The 27276-nt window shown below is 38.3% G+C and overlaps 1 pseudogene across 1 annotated transcript in view; it reads left to right on the top strand.

Moving 5' to 3' along the window:
- LOC306870409 overlaps positions 1–27276 on the top strand; it is a 202268-nt pseudogene that overhangs the window by 170736 nt on the left and 4256 nt on the right. Inside the window, exons 18-31 of the transcript in view lie at positions 3321–3443; positions 4618–4715; positions 4786–4931; positions 5024–5263; positions 6917–7101; positions 10853–10859; positions 12532–12636; positions 14061–14228; positions 15136–15292; positions 15381–15548; positions 18691–18846; positions 18921–19093; positions 20325–20450; positions 20622–20715. The product of the transcript in view is annotated as an uncharacterized misc_RNA (transcript). The remainder of the gene's footprint in view (positions 1–3320; positions 3444–4617; positions 4716–4785; positions 4932–5023; positions 5264–6916; positions 7102–10852; positions 10860–12531; positions 12637–14060; positions 14229–15135; positions 15293–15380; positions 15549–18690; positions 18847–18920; positions 19094–20324; positions 20451–20621; positions 20716–27276) is intronic.

Here is a 27276-nt window from a genome sequence, read left to right as displayed (position 1 = left end):
TATATATATATAAAACCTTTTTTAACCTTTGATAAAAAAAGATAAAAGGTATTTACAATTATGTTATTATTACAGTTGTATCACCCTGACTTTACTATATTCTTAAGTTTATTAAGCTATGAATAATATTGATATTAGTGTTTTCATATATATTTAATTTTGTTAACCTTTTTATTTACTTATTTTTAAAGAAAAATTAAAGTTAAAAGGTAGTTTTATCTCACAGTAGAATTTATTTCTTATTATTTCATAAATATCATTGTCTCGTCTTAAAAAAGATTATCACATGACTTTAAGAAAACAGTTGTTTTTTAAATATTAAAAAGCTATAACATATTTTTGTTAAAATATATTTCTTGATACTAATAATTTCTTTATTTCTTTATTTATGCTTTTCTGGAGAGTTGTATCACCCTGATGTTTTGCTTGGTGTCTCTCCCCAAATATATCAAAATCAATTTTAATTAAGAAAATGAAAACATGCTCCTCACAGAAGATGTATATCCGATTCATCGCATGTATGAATTGCATTTTTAATGGTTTTGAAAAAAAAGTTATTAGATCCATCAAAACAATCAACATCATGTCATTGACCCAGGAATATTACTCTAGAGATATTGATTCAGAAGAGTTGTCCTGCTTCTGAGAAACCGCTGTATTTTCACACCTGTGAACTATTAAACTGAGTATGAGAAAGGCTGCAGATCTGAACAATGAATGCCCCATAATGCAACGGACTTAGCATGCTCATCTGTTCCCTAGAGTTGAATTCTGTTGGGTTCAGATTGCATATCAAGCCAATTGAAACCTAGTTACCACACATACAGGTGGAAAGTGGCTTGTTAGTGCTGCCTGAGGTGTGAACACAATGGGGAAGCGAATCTACGCTATTCTCCGGGTGCAAAAGCCAATCTGAGCTTCAGATACGTTTGTGTTCTTACCGGATTGTATTGATCCAGGTCAAAACCTTCCCACTTCTCGCTATGTGAGGAGAGAGCATTTCCAGGTGTTTCATTTCCCACAGTGTCAGCGAAAGAGCTGCTGTAGGCTCTCTTGAGGAATTCTGGGAGTTGAAGTTGCTATTGATTTGTAGTTGTTAGGTAAAGATTGCATGTGTGGCCCTTTCAGACACAGCGACTGGTGTTTAAATGGACCTGAAGTTGTTTTGACTTGCCTGTACATTCACCGGGAGGGCAGCTGGGTGGCGTAAAGTGGAAAAGCCTGCTGGGTCTGCAGTGTCTCCTTGAAATAATGGGCATTGCTCTCAGCGGTGCAGGGACAGGCCTTGTCTACAGCCCAGCGGTGCGGTCACCTCTGTCAGATACTGTGCACACTTGGTGTGAGGACCTTCCCGTGCCTTTTTCTCCTCCAGCACCTCTGGCTTCTCCTCTCAGATGCCTGTGATGCCCAGCGTCCCATTAGCAATCCCTAAACATCGCACTCATACACGCTATTTTGATCTAACTGTTTGCAGTCAGGACTTCAGAACACACACGTCCTTCAGCCGTTCGCCCATGTCTCCTTCCCGTATGTGTAAGCTCCCCCTAATTGCTCCCGCTCACTCAGAACCTGCTGGGCTGTCGGCATTGCAGCACGTAACCTTCAACAGAGTGAGAAGGAAAGTTTCCTTTATCTGTGATTGTGATGTAAAACAATCACATCAGTCAGTCGCCTCACTGTCTTCATTCTCAGTGGAAGCTGTCAGCTGTAATATACTCGTAGACAGACTGCTGTATAGGACTCTCTGAGATGATGCTCAGCTGGACCAGGGGCTTTCTAACGATTTTGATACAGCTATTTTGAGGTAGATCATTCAAACTTGAAAATTTGGTCATTTACTCACCCTCATGTCAAATCAAACCTGTATGAATCTGAATCTTCTGTGCAACACAAGTGTTGAATGTGCAGGTTGCTCTTTCCATAAAATTATAAACTGGGACTGATGCAAGATTCAAGAAAAGTGCCAATGCGTCATAAAAGTATCCATAAAGTAGTTTATATGATGTCTGAGTTCTGAATTAGTATAATAGCTTGTGTGAGATTTTAGTCATTATTTACTGCCAATCTTCCGCTCCAGTGGACTGTTATCTGCTCATTGAGTCAACTAAGGAACCGGATCAGTCTAATTTCTAAACGAATCATTCAGATCGGTTTTGTGTACATCTATCAAATCATTGAACTGAAATTAACATTTCATTCATAAATTGGACATAACTTCTTCTCTCATGCTACTTATTTCGTTTGCAGAACACAAGAGAAGATATTTTGAAGAATGTTGGTAACCGAACCAAATTTACCAAATTTTTTATTATTCTATATTGATTTCTATTGTATGGACAAAAAACAGAAAAACAAAGATATTTCTCAAAATATCTTCTTTTATGTACCACAGAAGAAAGAAAATCATACCGGTTTGAATGACATGAGGGTGAGTAAATGGTAACAGTATTTTAATTTGTGGATTAACTTTAAGTTTTACGGTTTGTTTTGTTTTTTCTTCATGTCATTTTCATTCATTCATTCATTCATATGTGCTTTTATTATTTTAATTGCCTTAAAATTAAGATCTTAATTTATTTTAATCAGATGTCTATATTTCATGTATTTCATTGCTCATTGTTTTATGTGTTTCTCAGAACAGCAGCAGCAGACAGTATTACATAATGAAATATTATCTTCATTAGGCCCGAGCCCATTTGGAACTGTTTTATATTCAGTCTTCAGTTCTGACAGCGCTGTGCTGGACTGATTTATCTTTCTCAGAAGGAAGAAGAACTTAACTGTCAATAGGGCCTGTTATCAGACCTTAACGGCTGAAGAGATGAAAATAGAGACCAGATCAAAACAGAGCTGTGGTTTTATATGCTGTTTTACAGTTCAGAATAATGACTACCCACTCTTTCTCTCTAGATTACAAATTGCTTCCCTATTTTATAGCTATTTTTAAGAGATAATTCAACTAATTTCCAGGCACATAAGAGACATTGGAGAAGTTCGGGGCACGTAATAAACTGCATCATCCTGGCTTATGAAGATTAATTAGGTGATAGATCATTTGTCACCTAATTAATATTCAGTAGTCTTAACTAAAAAGCAGGTAAGTCGGCACTACTGGGCTTTAAGGTTTTTCAAGATATATTTTTTAGTATATGTGTTCCCTATGAACGAAACCAATGTCCATGGTGTTTCTAGCATCCATGTAATAACAGGAAGACAATTTTCATATTTATTGCCCCCAAGTTTGATTGTGTAAACGGCCAGTTGCTGTCATATGAATTTCCAACATCACCGTAAATCTTAAAACCTTGTGTCTTTTCTAGGCTGAAGAGCAAGAAGAGATGGTAGTGAAGACACAGGCTGATTTCTCCATCTACCGGGCCACTCATGCTCACTCTGACTCAGACTACGAATCCCAGCTGTCCCGCATTCAGGAACTGGAGCACGTGAGTGAAGGGCTATAAGTGTTTGTCTTTCTAGTTGAGAGAAACACCACATGCTACTCTCACATCTGCATGGATCCATCACCGTAATCTCTGCCTGTTACAAAGATGGGCTTTAAATGGACCCACCTGCTCCCCGTGTCGCACGTTACTGTATGCATTGACACCGTGCAACTCGGGGACTATTTATCAGTCATGAGCGGAGGCTTTGATTGAATCCGGAGAGTCTTCGCGCAAGTTCATGGGCACCTTTGTGACTAATTGTTTGTTATGTCAGCGTGGCAGCAAGCCATCCAGCTTTAATGGAGTGTAGTGGAGCGATCCATCAGGCTGTCGGGGAGCTCGCACGTCAGCCGAAGTGTCAGAGTTTCGTCGCACTCTATGCAAACGGCGGCGTGATTTAGTGCCCTCCTCATGCCACTGCCCACCCGCTCCCCCTTCTCAGATTGATTACCCTTCTGTCCCGATGACAGTGCCCGCCATCTTCTGGCAACCTTTTAGCAAGGTTTTATAGATGATTTCAGCACCTCGTTCGGCTATTTATACATCTGTAAGTGGCCATGAAATATAAATTTGTCTTGACACGTGTTGGCCCTCAACCTTGCCCGTGTTTGCTGATTATGCCTCTTCTATATTAGTTTCACAATCAGATCTCGCTAAAACCTGTCCTGTTTGCATGCAGCAGACAGAAACGCGGCGTCAAGAGCCGTGATACGCCGGTTCACCTGTCAGAGCCGTGACATGCGAGCGCAACGCGGTTCCCAGGGTAATTAAGAGATGGCACCCACACGTAGAGCATCCCAGAGACTTAATTGAATGGTTGGCGTGTCTAAAGCACAGGCTGCCAGATTGGAGGCAACACCTGTCAGGGACAAACCGGGTATTTGCCTTGCGACGAAACCTCAGCAGGCATATATGTACATGCCGCAGTGGGGATGCTAAGTGAAGGTCAGATGGGAGAGGAACGGAGTCGGAGAGGCGAGCGGAAGCAGCGGGCATAGCGATAGCCTTAGGAATGGAGACAGCTCGGGGAAGAGGGGGAATTCTTATCCGCCTTAGGTCGGCCCCTCCAGCGCCCCGGGCATCAACATGACTCCCCCAAGGCACAGTCACAGAAGTTTGACAGCTGTGTGACGACTTCGCATGTTAGTGGAAGTGTGTGTGTGTTTGTCCTTAGGCGCTGTTCCAGTCGCTGGAGCGCTGCGGTCAGAACGCCCAGGAGTTGCGGGGTCTACCAGCTGGAGTCAGCACGGCACCGAGATTCCAGTGCGGCAGGTGAGTGAACTCGCAGTTCACTTTCTCACTCGATTCTCACACTGATTCCAATCAGCCGTGTGTTTTGCAGAGGTGCAGCGGCTGCAGGAGCAAGTGAGGAAGCTCCAGGCGGATGCAGCGGATGAGGGCCGGAGACGAGCACAAGTTGATTCTCTGGAACAGAAGGTAGCCAATCTGGAAGGAGAACTACAGGCAGCTCAAAGGCAGTGTGATCAGGTAAACAAGTACACAAACACATATATACACACTGTATGTACAGATCAGATACGTTTTGCCTATGGCAGATTCTCACAGTCGCTCTCTCTCAGGCTATCCAGAAGAGAGACGCCCTACTGAGACAGTCCGAGGCTGATCTTCTGCAGGCGCGGGAGAAGATCCGAAACAAGGCGGTGGAGGTAGAGAGGCAGGCCATCTCTACTCGAGGGCTGGATGCTGATCTACAGAGATCCAAGAAAGAGAAAAGGCAGAGGGAGAAAGAGTGCGCCTCCCTCAAAACACATATGCTTCAGCTCAGAGAACAACTGAAGGAGACAGTTGCAGAGACAGGGGTAACAGAGCAGAACACCTGTAGAAATTTCATGGTGAATTGCCATGATATGAATAATTGTAAATTTCCTAAATAAATGAGAAAAAAGCTTTGCTGAAGATTTGCTGAAACTGCAAATACATTTGGACACCTAAGCCAAACTTGGTGCTGGATAGATTACTTACAAATTGTAGTTAGTTATTGATAGCAAATTACATGACAACAATTGTAGTTATTACCATAATCAAGTACATTATACAATTTAGGTAATAGAAATTATATTAATTTTTTTGTTATCAAAGACATGGTGTGCATTAAACATACCTTAGTCAAGATTTCCCAAACAGGGCTTCTTGAAGGTACTGCAGGGGGTTCAAGTTGATGAAAATCTAGTAAATAATGAAATCATAAAAATTTTATATAAGTAAAAACAAATAAATATAAAATGCACAGCAAACAGGATTAAATATTGTATTTGTTTACCTGCATATTACAGTATGTGGCCATTAACCAACATCAGACAGATCCATTCACCATCAAATGTAGAAGCCTATCTGAACATATATAATTGAAAAGCTTTTTTAGAAAAGAAAACTTAAAATATAAACAAAGGGATAATCAATGAATTAAGAATAATTTACAGCCATTGTGTAAACAATATATAATCAGGTTATTGATAAAAATGGAACTGTAGTCTGATTATGAGCATTTTAAAATGTATTACACACTAAACTATACCTGTGCTTACTCTGATAGGACACATTCATTAAAAACAATCTTGGCGCCAGCTGATAAAAAGTCTTTGTTAAAATGGATCAAAAATGAGAAATTTTGGTTCAGAGAAAGCTTGTTTCTTCACATGTGCTTGCTTGACCCACGAGAACAAACCATGGAAATTCATGCTGGTCTAATTTGGTCATTTCAGTAAAGGCAGTGATTTTCTCTTGATTTTGCAAAAGAAAACCAATTGCATTTAAATCTGTGTGACAGAGTGTGTGGGTTTGTGCACCTGTTTGTATTCTTCAGCAGTCTGAGTCTCCCGTCTGAAATTAAACAGCTCATCAATTCAGAGCCTCAAGCCATTAGATACATGCACATCTTCACACACACCACTGTGGGAATGATGCTCATTAGAAACAATATCCTCAACGTAGATGAAGACAGGCAGATGTGGCCATGGTATACCCTAAAAAGGGATTGGCATGTTATTTTTTATGGGCTACAACATATAATGACTTAGACTTAATGAAAGGTTATTTATATGCATTTGTATGTATGTGTATATATATACACTGAACAATATGCCACACCTGTGAGGTGGATGGATTATCTCGGTAAAGGAGAAGTGCTCACTAACACAGATTTAAACAGATTTGTGAACAATATTTGAGCGAAATAGGCCTTTTGTGTACATAGAAAAAGTCTTAGATCTTTGAGTTCAGCTCATGAAAAATGGAGGCAATAACAAAAGTGTTGCGTTTATAATTTTGTTCGGTGTGTATATATATATATATATATATATATATATATATATGCACACACACACACACACACACACACATACCTCAATCATTTGATCGGTAGTGCATATATTGTTAATCACATCCAAAACTCTGACGCTTTCGAAGTGAAATCACAGATATTATGTTTTATATGTGCATATGTTTCAACCCAGGAGCTGATGCGGCAGCAGGAGAAAGAGCAGCTGTTGGAAAGAGGTCAGTGTCTGGCTCAGGAGCAGCTCTCAGAGCGTGTGGCAGAGGTGGTGCGGGCAGAGAAAGCCCAGAGGAGACTCCAGGCAGAGCTCAAGAGAATAACAGAGTGTCTGGAAAGTACCCAGCAGGAGCTCCAGGACTCACGGTAAACCCAAAACTAGGGGGTTAGCATGGTCCAGCTAGCCCCTGCTGGTAGATTCCACAACTACACAATTACTGTATATGGGTAAAAAATGGATGGCCATTCAAAAGTAACCATGTGTTCTGACAAAACTGTTTGCAGCAACATACAATCATACCTTGAAAAATGAAAGTAATCCACGGCGTCCTCAGCAGTTCAGATGTTGGGAGAAAATTAAGACTCTTATGTTCAGTCTTACATCCAAACACAGAGCACAAGGATTGCTTGCGAGACATTGTTGATGTCACAGCTGCTTGAGCGCAGAGAAAATAGAGGACAGCTTACAACCGCTGAGGGCAGAAACTATGGCAATGCAGGCCTGTCAATCTGCCCCCGTGGCCTGGCCCTACGCAATGTGACATCACAGTGCGTGAAAATCAAAACGGCAGGCCTAGAGAGACTGACTTGGATTAAAGGGGATTAAAAAATGAGGAGTGAGTGGATTTTTATCATTGTAGGGTGGTTGTGTTCACACACTCCCAACACACATTTATGTCCAAATAGGTGCCCTTTAAACACCTGTGAGCAAAAATGGCTGCCATTTTTGCATGTTGCTTTCTCAGCATTGACTGTTTTCCAGTGTGCTTGAATGCAGTTTGAGTGATTAGTTGGACAGCTTTCCAAACTCAGTTCCTCAGGATGACGCTCTCATATCACACTCATATTAAGGCTGCTAGTGAAGCTATGAGCTGATTTTCTCAGCTTTATACTGTCTTCAAGTCATGTCTGAATGATCGTATTTACCAGATGAGCGCACATGAACGCCACCACAATGCCAGTCTTACCAGTGGGAAACTCTGGATTTTCTTTGAGCCCTGACTTTCAGAGTTTGGGGCAGGTCTAATGTATACCTATTTCAGGTTAAATACAACTTAAACTCTATGGATGGCAGCTGTCAATTACTGCAGAAAATAATTTATTAATTTAAAATGTAGGTATTAATTTAAAACTACATTTCCCATGATGACAGCAGCATGATAATAGAGTGCACCAGTTGGGTTCCAACAGTAAAAATATTCTATTAATTTTCTCCATAGAGGAATTGATTTTTAACACTAACTTCGAAACCTTTACAGACAGACTTACTGTGAGCTACTGTGTTGTTAATCATCGGTGCATATTATTTCAAATTATTTTTTGAATAGTCAGGTTTAACAGTAGGATTACTGGTAAGAAACTACATTACTCATAGTTTTGTAAAGACATTTCAGTCACACTTCATTAACCACAACTTTTAACTTCAACGTTTACCCCATTAAACTTTTAATTTGCGGCTAATTAATAGTATGGTACTTGTTAAGTTTAGGTATTGGGTAGAATTAGGAATGTAGAAAATGGTCAGAATATGTGCTTTATAAGTACTAATAATCAGACAATATGTTAATAATAGGCATTTTAATAAGCAACTAGTTAATAGTTAGAATTGGTCCCTATACTAAAGTGTTACCCGAAATTTCTGCCAAACAGAATGACGACAATCAAATTGTGCCTAAGAACTCTTTAGCGACCCTCTTCTCCTATGAAGCACTGACAATAATCAATAACGTAATCTAGTTAGTCTCTACACTCTAAAAATACTTAAATATTTGTTTGCATAATACACGATTGTTCCTATATATAGAATCAACATCTTTAAATCAATAGTTTTATATTTCCATTTATTTCGATTATGTCATTCGCAATGCTTCATTGGACTGTTGGTTCTTTTATTAAAGGTTGCAAAGCTTTTTTGTCCAGTTTTGAAAGGGATAGTTCACCCAAAAATGAAAAAAAATTAAAAATCCATAGAATACTAGTCAATGACTACCAGCAACTGTTTGGTTACCAACATTCTTCAAAATATCTTCTTTTGTGCCCAACAGAAGTAAGAGGTTTAGTTGATTATACTTTATTTTGGGGGGAGTGAACTATCCCTTTAAATGCTTCTTTGCTTTAAATTAAAGTTTGTAATGTTGCGATTCACCTTGTAGCTGTATGGTTTGATAACAGCTTATTTCTAAACCCCTAGCGGTAAAAAAAAAAAATTAATGGTCAAAAATACTTTTGGAGCTAAGGGACGGCACTGTTGAACTCTATGGAAGTCATGATAAAGTACGTCAGCCTCAATTACACACCTAATACACATTTGCTCTCCATTTTGTGTTGCAGTTGCTAAAAAAGCATCTTTGGTTTGTTGGTAGATAAAAGAGAAAGGAAGAAAGAAAACTACAATTTACCCTAAATGTCCATCGGCTTATTTACATTTGCCCACGTCATGCAATTTCTTTGAATAAATAGCTACTTGTTCACGTAAAGGTGTAAATGCCCTTCAAAATGCACAAACCATCCCAGATGCAACTGTTTGCATGAATGTTTTGGTTGTTGAAGCCACATATGTGAATGCTACTCTTCCCAAAACTGAAAAAAAGTCTCATATCTAAATTTTACTCATTCCAAAATGGCAAAAAAATAAGGTGTGAAAGAGTGTTATAACAGCTTCTGGTAACCATGCAGCACTACTGCAGCACCAGATATGAGCTTCTTTCTTCAGAAAGCACATGCAAATGAAACTCAACATTCATCTTAAAGTTAAACACACAGTCGTCTTCATTAAAAGTGGTGAATGCTAAATTCTGTCATCAGTGCTGATGATGTTCTCTCAACGTTCGTCCTTTGATTTTGAAATGATCTAAAATGCAGAACATATCTTTTGCTTCTGGTGACGTGAACACTGTTGAATTTGCATCAGATCAGATTTATATTCATTTTACTGCATGTGGCCAAGTGTAAATGATAGGTATCTGATTAATAAAAACCGATAAAGTGGCAAGTGTAAATGGGCACCATTATGTTCCAAACAAAATCACTTCAACACACAGTCCTAATTACTTAATTATACTATGAACCCATAATTATGAGTTTCCCTGGAGGACTTGCATGCAGCATCAGCTAGGGAGAGCGAATGGGATTGGAACTCAAACCAAGTTCCCAAATGAGCCAACAGCTCTTACATTACGTGTCCTTTGACACTTACCGAATTTTATAAAGCGAAGCTGCAATTCTCAGGACAGCTCAGAGTGTGTTTTTGCCTTCATGATCCTTGGCGTGCTGCTTTTACCTCTCGCTCTCCCCTCCTATGAGAAGGTGTGCTGCTCAATGGAGGAATCACTGTGGGTCTGGATCCATATGTGGAAACAGATGTTTAACTAGCTGGAAGGGGACGAGAGAACGCATCTTAACTTGCACCTTGCCAAAGGTCTCTTGTTCAGTCAGCCATCCGCTGGTGCTCAGCACAACTTCCCATCTGCCAATACGCATTACAGAGGATTTAGTAATTAAGTGGTAAGTTGAAGACTAAATTGGGTGTTTGTGGGCCGCAGATCTACCCCAAGGTCCCTGCAGCCATGCAGATAGGGGATTCTAATTGCTAGGGATATTGATCATTCCCGGCGAGGGTGTGCTGGGGGATTTCGCGAGCGATCGATTAGCTGTTACCGTGGCTGCTTCGCCAATAGCAGAGAAAGAGGTAAGAGAGACACGTGGGGCTTTCACATGATCTCCCCACGCTCTTAACCTTATGAAAAAGTGACACATCACCTAGTCAACCGCCCGCTTCGGTGCCCAGACACCCTCTCTTGCCCTTGACTTGTTTGGGTTTCATCTGAAGGCCGAGAAGGTTTGGGTTGGTCAATAACTCTCACTTCTGCTACATTAAGCTTTTCTCTTGCTTTTCCAGTTTTTTTGTGAGTGATTTGAGATGCTGTGGTGGGTCTGATTTGTTGTAGTTGGGTGTGATTTGTTGATCCATGCTGAAACGCTGCATGAGCTCATCGCCGCCCTGCACTCGTAATTAGTTTCGGCCACGCTCATTAAATATTCACGCTTGCCTTCTCTAATTAAATCTAACCTCTCTCTCATGCTCACCGTTCCTGCATGTTATCATGCCTCAATTAAGATGCGTTCTGGTCTGTCTGACTGACTAGTTGAGTTGGAGAGAGATGTTCTGGAAGTGTCCCATTCTCTCATGCCTGATACACAATTTGCTCTGTAAGCACTCCATGCTATGCAAAAAAAAAAAAAGACCAGCTTCAACCAGACTTGGCCTTAGATGCTCCAGAGTCCATTCACTGTCGTTCTAATGCGAATGGCACATAGGAATGGTTGGCATACTTTAATTATTATGGAAAGTATATTATTTCCATAATAATTAAAGTATGCCATGTGGATCATTGTGATGTTTTTATCAGCTGCTTTGGACTCTCATTCTAATAGCACCCATTCATTGCAGAGGATACACCGGTGAGGAAGTGATGTAATGCTAAATTTCTCCAAATCTCTTTTGATGGAGAAATAAACTCATCTACATCTTGGAGTTGAGTAAATTTGCAACAGATTTTTATTTTTGGGTGAACTATTCCTTTAAGTGCAAACTAAATGCAATATTTTTGGACACTTAATTGCATTTTAATTGCAATTAAATGAAAATGTATCATAGTTCAAATTTTTATTCAATGCAAGTAGATGAACTAGTCATGTAATAGTGAAGCAGTGAACTAGTGTTGACCCACTTAAGTAGAACTGAAATACACTTTTATGTGTAATTTCATAATTACTTCTATTGTCTTTGAAATATGTTAAAGTGTAGTGCTGAATGTACTGGCTAACTGGCTGTAATTTCTATTGAAACTTTTATATAATGCATTTAAATATATTAATATGTCATTTGTAATGATGAAGTTGCAGTTTATTAGATTAAAAAAACATATTAACCTTAAATGTAATATTGAATAACACACTGCAATTAAAATTATAATCACGTACTTTACATTTGCTTTACTATGTTAGTTAACACAGTGAAATAAGTTTACTTCTTTAAAGCATGTCAAAGCACAGACTCATATGCAGAACCAAAATGAAAATTCTGTTATTATTTACTCACCCTCGTGTCGTTCCAAACCTATTAGACTTTCATTCATCTTCAAAGCACAAATGAAGATATGTTTAATGACACCTGAGATATGTCTGTCCCTCAATTGAAAGTCCATTCCACCCAAACTTCAAAAAGACAAATGAAAGTCTTACTGTATGTGTTTGGAACAACTTAAGGTTAGTAAATGATGACAGAATTTTAATCTTTGGGTGAACTAACCTTTTAAACTATTATAAATTCCAGTATGGGTTTTGCTAGTTAGCGCTGGTCTGGTATGATCCAGCTTCCCATAGGTCCTCCCTGGTGGCCCCCATAAAAAAAAAAAATATATATATATATATATATATATATATATATATATATATATATATATATATAAAATCACCACAGCATGTGGTGATTTGATACTTTGAAACTCATATTACGTTGTCTGGACTGGTGGAGGATGGAATTTGGTAAAATAAGGCTCATGTTGTCCTCTTCAGGAGGATGCTGGAGCGTGTGAAGACCGGAGACTCCAGCAGGAGAAACAGCAGATCCAGGAAGAGCTGGACATCAGCAGAGAGACCATCTCAGCCCTGCAGATTAAGGTGCTTTAAACGGCAGCATTATTAAACAAAAGTGCTTCACAAAGCCCCCTGTAAGGCCATGATCCACTGTATTGATCTGTATCGATTACTGTGTGCCTGAGGAACCACGCATGCTTGCATGCATTCTCGTGTATGTCTGTAGTTTTGTGGAAAGAGCATGAGCTCCACATGTTTGTGTAAACCTGATGCTTATGATATCCAGCATGATTTGTGAATAATCCATCTTGTGGAGAGAAGCACATCTGACTGTCTGTACAGTGTTCTTATGGACAATGTCATGCATTTGCTAATTTGATTAGTGACCTAGAAATAGTACTGAATATTTAATATTTCTTATTTATTTTACATAATAAAATGAGTTTGTTTTAAATCCTTTAAAATTCTAAAACTTTGTTTATTAGGTTTAAATTAGACTTTTACACAATTCTGTTTAATGGTGTGAACTTGGTAAAAATATTTGATTTTAAAGAAAAAAAAAAAAAAAATCTCCATCAAAATCTCCATCTCAGACATTAAACCGAGGTCCTGACTCTCTGTGGTCATTAAAAATGTTCCCATGGCACTTCTCGTAACAGAGTAGGGGTGTAACCCCGGTAGCCTGGCCAAATTCCCTCCACTGGCCTCCTAATAGTCCCCATTCATTGAATTGGCTCTATCACTCTCTCTCCTCTCCACCTGTAGCTGGTGTGTGGTGAGCTCACTGGCGCCGTTGTCCTGTGGCTGCACATGCACTCTGGTGGTGGTTGAGGAGAGACCCCCACATAATTGTAAAGCACTTTGGGTGTACAGCAATACACAATAAAGTGCTATATAAATGCCTCATTCATTCAAATCAATTTGTTTTCAATTTAATATAATTTAGCACCCTCCACGTTACGATATAGTTTAAATGATGCAAATGTGTACAAATCAGGTAGAAATATGATTTTATTACTCTGCGCTGAAGAGATGTTAGTCTAAAGCAAAGCTGCTCCCTCTGTTCATCTGGTTGTAAATTTACTCTTCTATCTATAGAAACTTTTGTAGATCTGATCCAAAAGTCAGGGGCAGTTTCAAATTAATCTCCCTAATCCCAGTTTAATATATGTTGTACAGGAGTATATCTCTAATTTAGTCAGCCATCTGAGTGAATATGTCAGCCGTTGAGTTCCCTTCACATCTTTCCAGTTTATCTGTGATGCTCTGCACTATTAGGACGTCATATCATGAGGATTCAAATTTGATCTTTTGAAAATAAAAGTTTAAGGTAATAAACGCTGTAACTTTCAAAATGCAAAACTCCTCAACATTTGTGTTGCAAAAATGGCTTTTTCAGAAATCCTTATAAAAGCATGTATATGTAGCCTATGTGATACAGTGCCTTAAAAGAATGTGATTGTCAGCTCTCCATCTTCTCTGTATTTGTGTGTGTGTGTATACTGTAGCTGTGTGAACAGGAGAAGCTTCTAAACACACATCAGGAGCGTGTTTCTGAGCTGCAGTTCACCATCCACAGACTGCAGGAAAAGGAAGTGAACAGCCAGACTCAGCTGCAGCTGTGCAGGAGCGATTCGGAGACCAAAGATGAACAAGTGCAGATGCACTACCAAGAGGTATTATGGGAGCCACATATTAAAGGGTTTTATTTATGATGCGAGTCTTCCTTTGTCTTTGAAGTGTTACAAGCTGTTCTTGCATATAAGATCCGTAAAGTTGCAAAGTCTCAAAACCAAAGAGTTCTTCTATATAAAAGGTAAGACTCATCTACGCTTAAAACTCATCCTAAAACGCCTCATTCAAACACGCCCCTACATGACAGGATAACACCACCCACGTTTACGCAAAGAAAGAAGGCGTAAGTTTTATTCTCGCTGTAGTATTGTTGCCACTGCCGCCATGTCGTGGAGACGCTGTGTGTTTTCAAATATTGGGTGTAACATTTCCGTCTCATGCTTGAGGTATCTGGCCAATCACAATGCACTGGATAGCTGGCCAATCAGAGCACACCACGCTTCTCAGAACGATGAGCTATGTAAAAATCGACGCATTTCAGAAAGGCGTCAGAATGTGGAAAATAATGTGTTTTTTGAAGCTTAAACTGCGTAAACACATTGGATTACACCAGATACACAAAATAATGTTATTTTTAGCATCATCGTATGACCCCTTTAATAATCCAGCCCAGAGTCTCTATCCAGTGCTATTTTGTTCTTCTATTGTCCTCATTTGCGAGTTGCTTTGGATAAAAGCGTCTGCTAAATGACTAAATGTAAAAACATAATAATAAATATATATTATTTGGAATCAAACACAAACTGAAATATAAAACCTTAAACTTCTTTTTGAAATTATTTTTATTTTAGATAGTTATCAAGGCAAGTTTCATTAAGTTTTTTATCCTAACAATGTGAAAGTCTTTTAATGCATCCTTGCTAAATAAGAGTATTAATTTCTTACAGACCCCAAACTTTGAACAGTAGTTTGAGATAAATGTTGCATTTCTTGCTGCTCTTTTCTCAGATGAGCGCTCTGCAGGCTACGGTGACCAGGCTGAAGCTGGATCTGGAGCAGGAGCAGGAGAGGTGGCAGCAGGGGATACGAGAGGCAGCCAAGAGGGAGAGACCTTAGACTGGAGCTCAGCACAGCACAGGCCTCCCATAAAGAGTATATGGAGCTGGTACGCTCACTTCTACTACCACACAGACACAATGTGAAACATGCCAACACACTGGAGACAAATATCACCAGTTAGCTGTGTGTTCTAGATGGCTGAGTACAGCCGAGAGGTGAGGGCCCAGAGGAGTGAGCAGGCCCGTCTGCAGCAGTGCCTGATCCAGCTGACAGAAGAGAGGGTGACTCAGGAGGAGCGAGTCAGACAGATGAGCGCAGATCTACAGAGAGCGCACAATGAGAGCAGGTGCTCTCAGGAGGAGGTAAGACTGATGCATATGCATATTGGGATTCATTGTTCAGCCTATATTTGTTACCATTTACATATATTCATTTGGCAAGATGATTTTATCCAAAGCAACATGCATTGCATTCAAGGTATGCTTTTTATTATTAGTTCATGCATTCCCTGGGTAATCGAACCCGCAATCTTGGCATCGGGTGTCCCATGCTGTACTATTTAAGTATTCAGTAACATCAGCTACAGGAACATCAGCCACTAGATTAATTGCAGCTTTGTAGATGTATATGTATGGTCTTTATACAGTAAGAAATTGAATATGTAAAATTCCTCACCAATTCAATTTGTAAAGTAGTAACATACACCTGTATTTCAACTAACATTTTCATACCCATGCATGCAACACTAGGTTCAAAATGATTAAAATTAATGTAATTGTCATTTTCTATTTCCCATACTACATGTTTATTAATTTCATCACAATTAAAAAGCATTTTCATTTTCAGAATTAAAATTTAAGGAAATGGGTGGATATTTTATTGTTTAGTTCAAAAAGGAAATTTTCATAAATTCATTTAGGTCACAATTTGGTCATCTAATCTTTTTTTGTTTTCATTATTTTTCCTGGATTTCAGCAAATTACTTTTCTGTTTTAATGCAAATAAAAGCCTCAACTCAATTTATATTGATTAATTTCACAATGTCTTTATGAACGTTTTAAAGCTTAAAAGTTTTGGTTACTTGGATTTTCAATGGAGGGACGGGAATCGCTCAGGTTTCATAAAAAATATCTTAATTTGTGTTTAAGATATATTAAGATTAACCCAAGTCTTATAGGTTTGGAGTGACATGAGGGTGAGTAAACGATGACAGAATTTTGGGTAAAGTACAGAAAGGGTTGACTAATACTAATGCCATTAAGCCACAAACCCAAACCTACACTTAAAGTCTGATTGGTTGATAGAAATGTTCCAGAACCAACAGTGATGTCCATAAGGAAGGGAGTTCTCTGACTTTGGCAGACCCCTCAGTGACACTTTGTCCTGAAGTACCTAAAATATGTGCAAAACTGCAGTGCTTGTGCAGACAGTAGGGCCAGTGTAGTTATTTAAACCATTCACTCTCATTCTTTAAGTGCTGTCAGTGTTGTAGGGTAACTCTAATTGGTTTTGGATAACCATCCTCATCATTTTATGGTCAGCAAACTCTACAGGATAACAATAAAACTGAAAAATAAAAAATAAAATGTCTCCACTGTCCAGGCCCTAATGTATACATATACACACACTCATGCATACACCCCGGTCGGACTGCAGAAATAATGATTATGCGTGTGTTGTGCATCGGTTGTCTGTTTTCAGCTCTGGCTTTTAAAAATAATTGCTGTTGGTGCTGCAGCCATATCAGAGGAAGGCCAGTAATGATTCTCGCCAGTCGTGTGGAACGCAGGATGCGGGGAAGCGGGAGGAGACAGACGCCAGAATAAAGGCGGCTATCATTTCTGTGTGTGTGTGTTGTCTGCCTGGCACATAATTATGGTTGCATAAGGTTGTGTATTCATATGGAGTGTGTGTGTGTGAGGTGCTATGATTACAGCGAGCGAGCGTGTGTGTGTGTTTGCAAATATACTCTGGCCCCCGTCTATAAATCATGTGTGAATTGAAGAAACTGATGAGTCGAGAATCTCATTTGAGTTTGTGTGTGGGATCACAGAGGGATTAGAGTTGGATATAAAGCTGCACAGGTGTCTGAGACTACCTCATAGCCCGTTCACACACACACACACACACGCTCGCAGCATTTTAATTGTCTTTCTCCTTTTCTTCACCGCTTTTATTGGCTCCCCTCTGCTGTGTGTGTGTGTGCTCTGGGTAAAGGTCACTGCGCTCCACCATCTTACACACTGACAGCGTTACTAGCCATGAAACTAGTCTGCCTTTTAATTTAAGCTGAATTCTGCTATGCTGAAAACCTGAGATCTCATATGAGCCAAAATTGCGTGAGGTGCTATAGATTTGCCACATCGTAAGAGTGTAATAGTGATTTGTTCAGGGATAGAGATTTTAATGCAGGTAAAGATTAAGTCAGCACTTATATTTTGTGTCCTTTGCAGAGGAATATTATCAGCATATTATATACCACAAACTTGTGTATGTACACACACACACATATTTATATATAATTTTATTTCAGCTTGCAGCATTTCCCATTTCCACGTAGTTTACTTTAAGATTTAATTTAGCTTAAAGGGATAGTTCTCCCAAAAATTAAAATTCTGTCATTAAGTACTCACCCTGTCATTCCAAACCCATAAGACCTTCGCTCATCTTCGAACAAAAAATATGACATTTTTGATGTAATCTGAGAGCTTTGACCCTTAATGAATGTTAATTTTTGGGTGAACTATCTCTTTAAGAACTAAAGTAAATATACTAATACTAAATAAACTAAAACCTGATATAGACATACTTTTAAAAACAAAAACTCATTAAAATGACAAAACACAATTACAAAAATGTTATTTACTAAAATGAAAATGAAAACGAAAAATATTAACAAAAACTATAATAGTATATCAATAATAGGGACTATTACTATACTATTAATACACACAAAAGTATGGGGTCAGTGGGATATTTACAATACAAAAAATATGAAAATATCTGTTTTAAAATGTAATTTTAACAATACCTCTGATGTCAACTCAACTCAATTATCAACATCATTACTCCAGTCTGCAGTGTCACATGATCCTTCAGAAATCATACTAATTACTGATTTGCTGCTCAAGAAACATTTCTTATATTGAAAATGGTTGTGCTGCTTAATATTTTTGTGGAAAATGTGATACATCTTTTTTATAAAAAGTTCAAAAGAATGCTTAAAAAAACAAAACATACATTATAAATGTCTTTACTGTCACATTTTATCAATTTAATTTATCGATGCTTAATAGTTTCTTCAGACAAAGCAGTCGATTTCCAGGTAAAAAGCTTATTACAGGCAGTCTTGCCCCAAAATCAGGTCATTTGTAGAGCCACAAATTAACTGGGGAAGTTAACAAAAGATATAGTTATAGTCTCTGCACATTAGGAAGTATTTAAGATTTTAACATCAAAATTACACATTTGGCCTTTAATTAGGACTGATTTCTGTCGCTTCAGGCTCGGGCGTGTGAGGGGTGACTGGCGGAGCTGCACACCCAGCTGACGCGCTCACAGCAGCAGATGACGGCCCTGCGGGCCAGAGACGAGGAAGTGCTCAGGCTAAAGATGGAGATGGACTCTCTCAGAGACAACTACACTGCTAAAGTAGCTCAGGTCAGCCACAGTATCCTAACCTCATTTCTATTATCCTGCTGTGTTTTTGTGTTCATTTGTCTCTTCCTGTGCAGGTCGAGGCTTTGCTCTCACAGATGGACGCTGTCAATCAGAAGTACAGCGCAGCTGTGTGTGAAGCCGATGTTCTGCGGCACTGTTTAGGAGACGCACGGAGTGACAGCTCTCGACTTCACAGGGAAAGCGAGCTAGTCGTGACCAATGAGAACCAGTGGGTGAAGGAGCAAAAGTAAGAATCTCGTCTTCTGCATTCAACAAATATGATCTTTTTGACAAGAAATCATTCAGTACCATGAAATTACATAACTTTTTTGTAAGTGTAAAATGCTAAAAGCACAGCTGTTGGAATACTTGATTCTGCATTCTGCGGACAAATATTTTTTGTATAATGCCAACTACATTGTATTCTTAAAACTAAAACTATTAAGATGAAAACAAAAACAAAATTATAAAAAAAAAAAAAAAATCTAAATATGAATATTAGAAATGTTGCCTTGTCAACTAACAGAAAGAAATGTTTATGTTGAAGTACTAAAATTACTAAAACTGAAAATAAAAATAAAGCTTGATAGAAATATTCACAAAATCGCATAAAATGATTAAAACGTCACTATATTTAAAATCAAAACTAAATAAATAAATAAACCTGAATTCAAAATATTAATAATAAGTATATAAATAATACTAAAATAACACTGGCCCCAAGCAACTGATTTCTTATTTATACTGACAAATATTATTTACTTTGAATATTTTTTCTCAGAAATTGCTAGTAAATTTCACAAAAAATTACAAAGAAATAGCAAGTAACACATTGAAATAAACATGAAATTTTCAAGTAAAGCATACTCCAAAAATCTACAAGTTCAAAAAATATTTTTTTATAGTGTAGCTTTGCTAGTTTAATGCGTTTTGTATCACTCCATCTCTTCTATTATAACAAAATAATAAGTTCCACTCAAATCAGCACTTTGTGTCTATTTATGTTTTTATTTTGTGTATATTTTGTATTTTATAAATAGCTGACTAATTAACAGTCGGTCATCATTGCCAAATAAACACCTTCATACATTTAAAAAAAATATTTTTCAATGTTGTAAAATAAAACAAATATTAACCTGTTTAATATTTTTAATTCCATTTTATGTAATTTGTTGAGAGATTTATAAGCAATTTTTTTTTTTTTTTTTTTACTTATCACCCTTTTAGTGTTTAAATTGCAGTAATGCCCGTCTGGCTGAATGTTTTTCCTTGCATAACATCAAATGTGAGTTTTTACTGCATTACATATCGCAGATCGTATCCCATGTTGCACTGTGTATTTCTTATTGGAACCAGTATATAGATTTACAAAGTCTAGAAAGTGTCTGTGGTGCATCAGAAGTTTTGCATCCAGAGAGAGGCAGTGTTATAATGGCTGTATCATTATCATTCAGCATCATGGTTCATTGTGACAACAGCTCGCAGCTTCCTCACTGCAGCCCATTATCTCTGCCCCTGCTCCACTCCAGGCACACTAATGAGAAACTGGCACTCAAGATCAAAGACCAGAGCAGGAAGATCATCCACCTGACAGCTGAGAGAGAGTAAGCCCCGCTCACCCTGTCCAAAGCGGTTTCCGCTCCTCTCAGCTAGGAGTGTGTACAAACATGGATTTTAGGTCCAAGTAGCAGGGAATGTGCATGCAAAGATACGGAGAGAGGGTGCGCTTGTGTGAAATGGGATTAGGCTGTAATGTTTGTCCTGTCTTCATGCAGTCACCTTCAGGAGAATGTGAAGGGTTTACAGGGGGAAATCAGGAGGCTGAAAGCAGAGCTGAATAAAGAGAGAATGGAAGCAGAGCGACTGAAGGTAACACACACTCCAGCGCAAAGCCTCTAACACACTCCAGCACACGGCCATAGATATTTTTTATCAGTATCAATTTTTAAGTTGAAGTCAACATGAAACTGAAGTTATGACTGACTTTACTACTGTATTGTGACATATTTCAGAGTGAGACGGCTATTGAGCAAGAAAAAAAAAAATGTTGGGCGGCACTTAATCAGTTACTGATTGGACAATGAGAACTGATCATTGCAGGCAGGTCTGAATGCAGCTGGCTTAACTGCAGTCAGACACCGAGTTAGTCGTTTCACAGGAAGAGCAAGTTACAACATTCTGATTAAAGATTTTTTAAAAGTAAAAAAAAACAAATCAATCAATAATACACTACCATTCAAAAGTTTGGAGGCAGTACAGTTTATTTTTGTTTTTATTTTATTTATTTATTTTTTAAGAAAATAGGGGCACGTTAAATTGATCAAAAGTGACAGTAAAGACATTTATAATGTTACAAAACATTTCGGTTCCAAATAAATGCTGTTCTTTTAATTCATCAAAAAAAGCTGTATCATGTTTTCCACAAAAAATATTTAGCAGCAGTGTTTTCAACATTGATAATAATCAGAAATGTTTATTGAGCAGCAAATTATATTAATATATTACAATGATTTCTGAAGGAAAACCATGTGACAATGAAGACTAATAAATTATGTTTTAAAATATATTAAAAAGAAAATTATTTGAAATTGTAATAATTTTTCACAATATTACCATTTTTACTATTTCAGTTTTTGATCAAATAAATGCAGCCTTGATGAGCACAAGAGACTTCAAAAGCATTGGAAAATATTACCCCAAATATATATCAAATAAATTCACAGGTGAATTGCTCGCAATTAGTCCAGTAACATGCATCCTATTATGGGTTATGAAAGGTTCTATTTTTGGTTTTGGGAGTCCCCAACAACAGGTTGACATGCATGCAAGGTCAAAAAACACTTTTTCTTATAATATGCATTTATTTTTATCTTGTTTGCTCAACGACTCCCAAACAATTCGCTCAATGATTAATTTTTCCAAACCCCTCCTTTGCGTGATGCTAATCTGCGGTGATTGGTCGATTTCATTTAAAGCAGTGTTTGTGATTGTGAGCAGTGCTGTGTACAGCCGTTACTGGGGAAACGGCTGTTTTTAATGCACCTAGTGGCAGGCAATATGCTAATATTTCATTTTACATGCAATTTCCATTATTCTTATTACTCGCTAAGAATTGTGGTAAATTTTTTTACTACCATTATTCACATACCCCACTGGACAGCACAAATGATGGACTCAGAAAGAGCAGGTGTGTTACTGGCCGCTGTTTTAATTGATTTACGTCTAATGCATAATGATTTTGTTTGGCTGTATTCCACGCTTTTTCGGCGCCATAGAAATGTGATGGAATTTATTTGCCTATACGCTGCCGTCGCGTTCTACTCACCGTTTCTGGATGAGGGTAAGGAACAGAGACTGGTGGCAGCTAGTTGTGTTTTCCCCAGAATGCGATGCTTTCTTCCCCGCCATCGTTTCTTATGCTGCATTCACGTGAATTATCATAAATATGAGCTTCCTAGTCGGAAATTGGACATGAACGGCCTTAGAGAGGCCTTATATGACCAATTTCCGACTAGGAGACTTGTATTTACGATAATTCCGATAGCACGTGAATGCAGCATAATCTCCGTATTATTACAGGTGCGTGTCACGTTATTCATGTATGTCACAAGCGCATGCGCACTTTGGTCAGAGCGGCAATACTGCGATAAAGGTGTTTACATGCCTGTATATTTCGATTAAAATCGGCGGTAAAGGTTAATCGCAATACTGTCAAAATCTCATTATAATCGCATTACGAGGGTCCATGTAAATGCACTCATTGAGCTGGAACACCAAAAATCAAGCATCACGTTAGTTCAGGCAGGCCACGTCATCAGCTGTTCCTGACGTGTACCAATCCAGTTTCGACACCCATTACAGAGGTCTATTTAAATCCCATTCATTCAGCCTCTCTTCTATTGCTTGGCTGCACGTCACTCTTAACTTCCTCCTCCATCCCCAACTCCTCCTAGCTGGGATTTATTTATTTAAATTTGATATCTGTTGAGGTTGTTTGAGTACATGGCAATCATCCTGTATGTATCTGGCTGTTTACAACAACTCTCGGTAAATTGTGAATTGATATATGTATGCATGATTACTGGATCTGTTCTGTTACCCCAGGGGGGTTTGACTTGCTGCTCTCCCCGCTCTGTCCAGGCATGGCTGCATGGACGGGCGCATGGAGTTCGCCCAGAACAGAACCATGCCACCAACAGTAACTGTAACTTTTACGAAAGTGGTCCTGACTGAAATGGCAATTAAAGGGCAGATGTCTGTTTGATTTGAAGAACATCGGAGACAATTTTAAAGAAAGAGTTCCAGAAATTTGCCGTTTGGGACAGAGTGCAAACATATGGCTGAGGTTATAGGGTGAAAATATTGTTCCAAATCCTTGCAGATTGAGTATAGCATGCCACGGTGCAGAAAATATCAACTTTTCAAATATGTTTTATGTAAGCTACCCTGTAGAATTTGTATTTCTCTTTGTGTATTCTTGGTAACATATTTTGATAAGATTCTTATCTTATTTGTAACAATCAACTGTTTTTCACGATAACCGCAGCACTCACCTCACAAGTTACAATCGTCATTAAGTGAATATTAACATTCACCTCTGTGGCAAACAGGCCGTACCACCAATCTTCAGGATAAACAGCTCTTATATGTAGGTTTTGCCTCGAATCACCTGTCCAGTTTGATCTTTCTTCTCCTCTTATAATTCCTGAATGACCCAGTGCTGGCCATTTCCTATTTCACCTCTCCCTGTCTTATTATTTTTTCTCTCTTCCTCTATTCTCTGTTATCCCGTACTCATGCATAACATCAGCGAGACCGTCTTTGTTGTGATTAGGTTGGTATTTCTATCAGATGCAGAGAAAAGGTGTCCTATACCCATAGTTGAAGGTCCGTGTCACCATTAGCCATCTCATTCTGGAGGGCCTGTCCTCACGCCGCGCAATGATCCCACTCTGTAGGTACAGGCTTATCCTCTGTAATGGGGTCTGATCTGATTCACACTTGTGAAATTGGAAAGGAGAAGTCTAGAGATGATTGGAGAACTTTTGGCATAGTTGCGGATCTGCCGGTCTGAACCCAATCATTGGGGCGTTGTTGACCGTGCTGATGAGCACGTCCTGCAGGGGTGAATCCATTCTCCTCCCTGTTTGTTCTGAAGGTCCAGGACCTGCTCCACATGCCACCTTATTCCATTATTGATGAGGGAGAAGGAGCAGGAGAGTCGGAGACCTGCTCAGAGTTACAGTACTTCAGAAGTTTTAGTCAAAGAAAAGTCAAAGAGCCAGTGAAGCGTCTGGTGTTGTTACCACAGAAAGACTAATAATGCATAGTGCTTTTTCGGTTCACCCAAAATTGAAAATTCTCTCATTTAGTTTACCAAACCTCTATGACTTTATTTCTTTCTTGGAACACAAACGAAATTTTTATTATTTATTGCTGTGTTTCTTTGCTGTAACTCCCCAAATATGGTGCCGTAATATGTTCTTTGTCAGGTTTGATGTCTGTGACATTTGGTCATGAGAGACTTGAGAACCCATTTTGGATCAATAATTTGAAATGGCACCAAGTGCATACAACTTTTGTAGTCCATTGGACATCTTTGGTGGACATGAACATGAAGGTCGTCAAAGAAATGGCTTAAATTTCGGTCTATTCCTGAAAGTTATAATGGCTACTGAAAACTTGGAATGCATTTCCATATGTTTTAACAAAGCTGCTTTACTGCTAATATTAATATTTGAAAAACGTTTGTCACCTATTCAAAAATGTGCTCCAACCAACATGCAAGAACACACACACGTATTGGAACAGTAAAGACAAAATTGCTGTTGGCTGTGGAGTCAAGACATTTGCAAATATGTATTAAAAGATGAATATGAGACAAAACTACGGAATGTCACATTTTATTATTAGCCGTTTCAACATGTTTTACCAAATAAAAAAAACAGCACTTTTAGAGTTCATCCCACTCATTGATGTGAGCAGAAGTATTGGGACAGTTGAACATAATGCAGATAAAAGATTAAAAGCTATTATTTAGTTGCAGATCCCTTGCGCACAATCACAGCAGTGAGTCTGGGACTCGTAGACATCACCAGACTCTTGGTCTCATCCTTTGAAATGCTTTTCCCAGCCTTTAATGCAGCCAATTCCAATTGTTGCTTGTTTTGGGGAGTTTCTGCCTTTACTCTCCTCTCCAGCTGGTGAAATTAAATCTGGAGATTGACTTGGGTAATCTAAGACTTTCCATTTCTTTGCCCTTATAAAGTCCTTGACTGAACTGGCAGGGTGTTTTGGGTCATTGTCCTGATGCAATATGAAGCACTTCCCAATGAATCTGGGGGCATTTTCTTGAATATTGGTAGGCAAGATGGCTTTGTATCCTTCCAAATTCATTCTGCTACTGTCATCATACATTAAGTCATCAGTAAAGTTGAGAGGGTCTGCTCCAGAGGCAGCCATGCATGCCCATGCCATAACACCACCTCCACCATGCTTTACAGATGAGGCTGTATGCTTGGGATCATTTGCAGTTCCCTTTTTTTCTCCACATTTTCGCTTTCCCGCCACTCTTTTCAGATAAAAGTAAATTTTGCATTTCATTTGGAAATCAAGCTCTGGAGTCTGAAGGAAGGCTGGAGAGGCACAGAATCAAAGCTGCTTGAAGTCCAGTGTGAAGTTTCTGAAGTCAGTGATGATTTGGGGTGCCGTGACGTCTGCTGGTGTTGGTCCATTGTGTTTTAGCAAGTCCGAAGTCAATGCAGCCGTCTACCAGGAGATTTTGGAGCACTTTATGCTTCCATCTGCTGACAAGCTTTATGTGGAGATGCCGATTTCCTTTTCCAGCAGGACTTTAGCACCTGCCCACACTGCCAAAACCACTTCCAAGTGTTTTGCGGACCATGATATTACTGTGCTTGATTGGCCAGCCAACATGCCTGACCTGAACCCCATATGGAATCTATCGGATATTTTCAAGAGAAAGATGAGAAACAGTCAATCCAACAATACAGACGAGCTGAAGGCTCAATAGTGCCTCAGCAGAGCCACAGGCTGATCGCTTCCATGCCACCTCTAATCATCTTTATTAATCATCTAATCAGCTCTAATCATCAAAATTAAAACAAAACTTTTGAAATGTTTTACTTTACATGGAATTAAATCTATAATATATAAAAGTTTCACTTTTTAAAAAAAAAAAAACTTTCGTGATATTCTTATTTTTTTAGATGCACCTGTATGTATGTATGTATATATGTGTGTGTGTGTGTGTGTATATTATTATATATATTTTTTTTTTTTATTTTTTTTTTATGAAACAATAACTATAAAAACAATGATTAAGATACACGTGTTTGCATTTAAGGTGTAAGAATATTTTTTGACTTTTATACACTTGTATTATATTGTTTACATGTTTTATCATTTTTACTTGATGGTCACACCGCATGACATTAATACAGAGAATATTTTGTTTTCATTTTAGTTTTAGTAATTTTGCTTTGTGCTTTTTTTCATTTTTATTAGATTGGTTATATTTCTATTTAGCTTTTTTTAGTAATCTTAGTAGTTAAAGTCATTTCATTTCAAGTAAATGTCAAGGTAGTATTTCTAATTTTTAAGTTTTAATCAAGTATATTAATATTTTCTTTTATTTCAGTTTTATTCCAATTAACAAAAACATGTTACTTAACTTTATACATCTCTGATTTCTAAGAACTTGGCATATGTTTGAAACTAGATTAAGAGAATTCATTGTGAACACGCTCATACTTCATTGACTCATGAACCATTTTTATGTTGGTTTTATTACGGTGCTTATTTGACACATTAGTTCCCTTTGACTATTGAAATAAGGTCTTGAATATTTTTCATGTTTCACTGAAGAAAAAAAAAAAAAAAAAAAAAAAAAAAAAAAAAATCGTACAGGTCTGTAACAACATGAGGATAAGCAAATAATGACAAATTAATAATAATAATAATTTTTGGGTGAACGATTCCTTTGTGTGCATGTAAATTTTTGTTGGTAGATGTGAGACCAGTAGAAAGGACAAACGACATCCACACAGCCCATTTGTTGAGTTCTGATACCAAAGTAAAGCTCAGCTAATGTTCTTCTAGGACACTCCAAGTACCTTCAGGACAGAGTAAATACAAATAAATAGATAGGAGAGGAAATGGCTTGTAGGCTTGTGGTTTATTTATGACCGGCAGGGCTCCTTCTGCATGCATGGATTCCCAGCTTTCATTAAGTGTCATTACTAGAGCTCTTAGGCCAGGTGTGGCCTTACAAATCTGCTGAGACCTGACATACAGCCCGATTCGAGGCAGCGTGTATATGGATGGACTCTTCCAAGAAGAAGGGGCTTGATCCTTTGGTTGAGTAGATTCAGCTTTTAGTAAATACAGAACCGTATGACCGCTTGCTTT

This window comes from Barbus barbus, assembly GCF_936440315.1.
Source record: "Barbus barbus genome assembly, chromosome: 1".
NCBI lineage: Eukaryota > Metazoa > Chordata > Actinopteri > Cypriniformes > Cyprinidae > Barbus > Barbus barbus.
This window is presented reverse-complemented; position numbering and strand designations above follow the sequence as displayed.